The sequence below is a fragment of the Acomys minous genome (genome assembly GCF_964271855.1).
Source record: "Acomys minous genome assembly, chromosome: 4".
Lineage (NCBI taxonomy): Eukaryota > Metazoa > Chordata > Mammalia > Rodentia > Muridae > Acomys > Acomys minous.
In genome coordinates this window covers 96,537,424-96,543,959 of record NC_140486.1, presented here as the reverse complement: position 1 = coordinate 96,543,959, position 6,536 = coordinate 96,537,424, and positions in this window count along the sequence as shown.

Genomic DNA, 6,536 nt, shown 5'->3' with positions numbered 1-6,536 from the left:
GTCCAGAGTTCACTTCCCAGCAACCACATGGTAGCTCACAACCATTTATAATGTAATCTGATACCCTCTTCTGCAGATAAAGTACTCATATGCAATAAATAAAATAAATAAATCTTTAAAAAAAAAAAAGAACCTTTAAAAAAAAAATGAAGCCTTCTGGTTATCAGTCCCATGGGGCAATTCCCCTGGCGTAACGCTCAGGAGTCTTGCAGATCATCTACCCAACAGAAGAATCTGCACCATCCAAGGACCAAACTTGGAGGTAGCACCCAAGAGTGCCATGCTGCCTCCTGGGCCATCCAGCAGGAACCTCCCATCTCTCTCTCTCAGGTTGCCTCCTCCCATAGATGGTTGTTTTACAATATAATAGCCAGGCCAAAGTCTCAGGCCCTTGTCTTTTGTCTTAGATTGATACTTCTTCTGAGTCTATCTCAGATGTTTATCAGTTTGTAGGGACAAAGTCTCAGTGGGGTGGCATCCCAAGACTGTTTTCACCTTGGGCCCAGACTAAGGCAAGATTACGTTCTATTCACACATCCCCCTTTCTATAAAAAAAAGATGTTTTTAAATAGGCAAACTATAAGAACTATATACATAAATACACATATATACAGAGTCAACAGGTACAAGTTGCATGTAGATAATCCAGTCCTTTTGTACCTACAGTCTTGGAGAAAGTATCCCACTATCCTCTCATAGTGAGTCCTAGTCTAGTGTCCAAAGTTTTCTAAAATCTCTATTAGAAATTACGTTTTTCAACCTATAAACGTGTTTTTAATCCTTAAACTAAAGCTTATAACAACACTGTAATTATCTAGACTTCAACTCCATCAGAGATTCAAGAAGGAAATATTATCTAATATGAAAGAAGCACAAGCAAGCAACTTCCAAAAGCAAGACAGGACAGAAAGAGTTGACTGCCTAGACAGTCACAGGTTTTTCTCTATCGTTGGGGCATCCAGTCTTCAGCCTTCAGGCTCAGTATATCTAACAGACATAATTGGTGAGCCAGTCTCGTGAAAACCCGCACAGCCAGTTACCTGGTGCTCTGCTATTATTGTAAGACTCCGGGATGGAATCTCTTTCCAGGAGACCCCAAATGAGAGACAGAGACCAGCTGGATGCAAAAGCAAGAGGCTTATTGATCTAGCATGCTAAGATTGACCTGTATTCTGGCAAGAGGCACCATGAAGAGAAGAATCTTAGGGTTTTTATATTCTTAGCCTGCACAGAGTTTTGTAGCAGTAGTCTAAAGCAACTCATTGGTGGGTTCATATTGGCTGGAGGCTGGATCTCAAGGGAAACCTGTGGGTCATAGGAATATCGACCTTCAGGCAGGTTGGGTGGAGGCTGACTCTGGAGGGGAAGTTTTGTTTTGTTTTGGTTTTATCTCAGAGGAACATTGGGAACTAATTGTATCTAATCACTCCAGTGGAGTCTCTGGAAAATGCTGGCAGGTCTAGTTTATGGCAGTGCGTGGTCTTTCCCAGAGCACAAGAAGAAGTGAAGTCACCTGGAGGACAAGTTCTCATACAAAACATGGTATTAAATGCAGAATATAAATTACATATAGGATACGGCTTTAATTTTGCCCTTACATTATCACAGGTTGGGCTATCAGTCTGCCATCACCAGTAGAGACAAGAACATTACTTCAGTCCAGTGGTCATTCTGCCACATTTATTTCTTCTATACCCATCATCTCCCTTGAAGTAGATTGGCGGTGTTGTCAGGAGCAGGTGTGTCTCTCCATCAGAAAAGCCCTTTATTATTAAGGGCCATATTCTATAGATCTCTGAAGTGTTTGAAGAACATCTTTCTATTTACTATTATGCACATACATATCTATTTAGTTATATATCTGTTTATTGTTTGCTTAATCCATCTATCTTAATGTATCTAGATAAACAAACATTGTTTGTTTTAGCTATTTACTATTTGCTTAACATATATATGAGAGACTAGATAGAGCTTATTCTGTAATTAGCTAATTTAGTACCTATTAACATTTATAGGTGACTACCAACTTTTATCCCTGACCATCCTGAACAGGTTATAACACTTAGCTTTCATAAGAATAGAACTGTATATCACCTTTTCAAATGAGTTGCACATATACAATACATTAAGTAAACAGTGAACAAAATAATCTTAAATTTCTACCAACATACAATATATAGTTTAAGGTTTTATCAACATACAATATGCAATACATAAAGCAAAAGTTAAATAACATAGTCTTAAATTTCCATCAATCTACAATACCAATGTAAAATATTTGAAGCTAGTAGATTCAATAATCTACTTTTTATCCTGTAAAACTATATCCTTCTCTTTTATCCTTCTGTCCTTCCCCCTTTTTCCCCTAATGCTAGATAGGATAGAAAGATAAGAGAGAAAGAAAGATAGGAGAAAGAAGAAACCCCTAAGTGTAACTTTTGCTAACTTATAACCAACAAACACTAGTACCCCACCAAAAACACCCACCTCACCTATTGGAAATGGGGGCATCCTGTTCTCAAAATTACTTTTTGCTGTCTGAGGGAAAAAACATCTTTTTGGTATCCTTAGAAAAAACAGGATATTGGCCGGCCAAGCATTGGAAAAGCTAGCTCTATCTGTTTCTGTCCAGTCTTTTGGGGGTTGATCCTTTGGGCTAGCCCTTTTAACGTTGATATGCATGCAGTTTCTTCAGGAACCAGTAGCTGAGGCAGTTTTCAAGGTTGAATCACCTGGGCTATCTGCTTTCTCTTCATTATTATCTGGGTTTTTTGTTTTTGTTTTTGTTTTTGCTCTGAAAATACACAAACTTTTGAAAGTATTAGTATAGGTACATTTCTACATATATATGGAATATGCAAGGTGTACAAATTATCTAAAGATAAACTGTCCTATTTTTGAGCAGGGGTAAGCTATCAATTTTATACATCTGTTTGAGCTGCAATATCCAAGCCGTGTAAAAGATTGCCATGTCATAAGGACCAGGTGGCTCTTAAGATTCCCTTGCTATATGAACACATTCATGTTTTAGGTACTAGGAGGTCTTCCCTGGTCAGATCTAGTCTTTATAAGTTTTGTCAGCAACCATATTTTTCCCTCCCTGTAGAAACTTAAAGACAACCATGTCCCCATCTTGAAACTATTGCAGGTTTTCATCCCATTGTCCACAGATCTTTATAGTATATTGGTTGTCCTGGTTCCTCTTTTTTTTTTTATAATCCAATGTCTCTCAGCTGCTGTTGTCCCTTTATAACCTATATTAAGAAAATTTAAAGTCAACAAAGCACTATTTAACCTGTCCCTGGAGGGTCTTTACCCTTCCCTTTTGTTTAATAAGCATCTCTTTTAAGGTATGGTTAGTTCTTAACAACTGCTTATCTTATAGGATTGTGTGGTAAACCAGTAATGTACTTTACATTATAATATGTAAAGAATTCCTTCATCTTAAGGGACACATATGCAGGAGCACTGTCAGTCCTAATTTGTGAAGATAGTCCCATAATTGCCATTATTTCCAATAAATGAGTAATTACACAATCAGCCCTTTTAGAACTTAAGGCAGTTGCCCATTGAAACTCTGAATATGTATCAATGGAATGATATACGTACCTTACTTAGTCTTCCAAATTTTGCAAAGTGAAACACAACCATCTGCCAGATTTCATTCCTTTTGGTACCCCTACAGTCAATTCCAGCCAGTAATGGGATTTGATTATACAAAGAACATGTAGGACACCTATTAATTATTTCTCTGGCTTTTTGCCAAGTGACAGGGAATCTTTTCTTCAAACTCTTACCATTAACATGATGTTTTTCATGAAATTTTGAGACTTTGAACACATTTCCTATGAATAATTAGTCAACTTCCTCATTTCCTTGTGCCAATGGGCCTGGTAAACCTGAATGGGATTGAATGTGAGTAATACACAAGGGATAGTTTCTACTTCTGATGACCTGTTGCAGTTCCATAAATAATGTAGTTAAATCTGAGTTATCAGGAGTAAATTCAGCAGTTTCTAGGTACAAAAAAACTCTTTCTGCATATTGAGAGTCAGCAATTATATTATGCAATTCAGGAAAATCGAACAATACCATAAGGATTGCATACAATTCTAATTTTTGAACCAAGGTAAATGGGCTTTGATCACTTTAGTCATTTTATCAGACTTATTACCAGCCATACTCAATGTTTTTGCATCAGTATAGAAGGTGGGTGCCTCTGGAATTGGTGTCCCCTTTCCAACATTTGGAAGGATCAAATTTGTTCTTTTTATAAGCTGTATAAATTTGCTTTTCAGGTATTTGTTATTAATTTCTCCCAAATAGTTACTACAAGCCTTTTTTTTTTTAAAAACCAATCTTCATTGATTACCCATAATGACATAATCTCAGAATTAGTAAGAGGCACTACAATTACCACCAGGTCAGTTCCTGACAGTTGATGTAATCTTATTCTACCCTTTGTAATCAATTCAGAAATTTTTTCTATGTATATCTTCAATTTTTTGCTTTGTTTATTTACTAAGAAAATCCACTCCATGATTCTATCTTTCCTTTGTCTAAGGATCCCAGGAGGAGAATGTGTTGAAGGTAAAATAACCAAAGTGCAACTAAGTTTAGGATCAATTCTATCCACATATGCTCATTGTAGTTTTTGCTCTATCAGAATGAACTCCTTTTCAGCTTCAACTATTAGACACCTTGGACTGTTGAAATCTGAATCCGCTTGTAACATGTGAAGCAAGTTTCTTAACTCATAAGTAGCTAGTCCAATTGTAGGCCTTAACCAGTTAATATCTCCCATTATTTTTGAAAGTAATTAAGAGCTTACAACTGATCTGTACCTTTTGTTGCCAATTTTTTTTTGGTTCAGTTACTTATAGCCTAAATAGGTCATTGAATCTCATCTTTGTACTTTTTCTACAGCAAACTGTAATCCCCAGCATGGCATAATTCTTTGTGTTTCCTTAAACATTTTTCTAAAGTATCAGCATCAGAGTCAGCCAACAAAATATCATCCATGTAATAGTAAATGATAGATTGAGGAAACTGCCTATGAAAAAACAATCTTTTAAGTCAATCACTATTATAGGCCATGAACTAGGTAACAAGGAAAGTAAAGGAATTCCAGGCTGTAAAGGTTGAATTACTCTAGTCACTGCTCTCAGATCCATTATCATCCTCCATTTTCCTGATTTCTTTTTTACAACAAACACAGGGGAATTGCTAGGGCTGGTAGACTCTTCTATATGCTGAGCCTCCAGCTGCTCTTGTACTAAATGGTGAAGTGCCTGCACTATTTCTTTTGTTATGGGCCACTGCTCTTGCCACACAGGTCTGTTTGAATCCATTTTAGGGGCAAGTCTGTTCATATATGAGCAGTGGCCCCTCTTATAAACTTGGAAACTCAATACCTGAGAAGTTCTGTGTTTGGACAATGGGCATAGCTTGTGGTTGCTCCTGATCACTCATATTAATATCTTCCCCAGAATCATGTACCATTTCAGCCTTAGCTTCATCATTGTTTATCTCTGTAATTGCAGAAATATTAATCTGAGTACCCTATTGTCATGAGACCCCTGGCCCATAGATTTATGGGTATGTCAGCCACATACGGTCTCAGCTGCCCTGTCTGCCCTTCTGGTCCCACACACTTTACCTACCATATGCTTTGTTCTATTTAAGATAATTTACCGATACCTATAGTTTCTGTATAAACCTTCTGGAGTGGCCAATCTGGATTCAAACCCTGTTTGGAAAGAGTCATGACATCGGCGGCAGTATCTACCAGACCTCCATTTCTTTCTTTCTAATTCTTTTCACACCCTACTTTTTTTGTGGGCATCAGGTTAAAGCTCGGGTCCTTATGCTACAAAGTATGTGTAAAGAGGTAAGGCATGGAGCCAGGAGTGGTGGTTTATTCCTGTAGTCCCAATGCAAAAGGACTGCTGTTCAAATCCTTTCTTTAGGAGTGATAAGCTTTTTCTTTTCTTTGGTTTTTCGAGACAGGGTCTCTCTGTGTTAGCCTTGGCTGTCCTGGAGTCACTTTGTAGCCCAGGATGGCCTCGAACTCACAGTGATCAGCCTGTCTCCGCCTCCTGAATGCTAGGATTAAAGGAGTGCACCGCCACCATGCGGCAGGAGTGATAAACTTTTGTATCTCCTACATTGCATGTGCTTCTGTGACTTTTTAAATATCTCCCTGGTGGTAAGAGTTTAACAACTAATAAATGTGTGTTTCTGTGTTGGTATCAGTTTTGGGGGTTGGTTTTGTAATTGCTTTTAAAGACTTGGGACTTTTGTGGTTTGTTTTTGGCTTTCTGTTTCTTTTTAAGACTTGTTTTACTCGGGAGGCAGAAGCAGGTGGATCGCTGTGAGTTCGAGGCCATCCTGGTCTAAAAAGTGAGTCTAGGACAGCCAAGGCTATACAGAAAAACCTTCTTTTGAAAAAACAAAGACTAATTTTTATTTTCAATATATAGATGTCTCTCTCTCTCTCTCTGTCTCTCTCTGTCTCTCTGTCTCTTTGTCTCTCT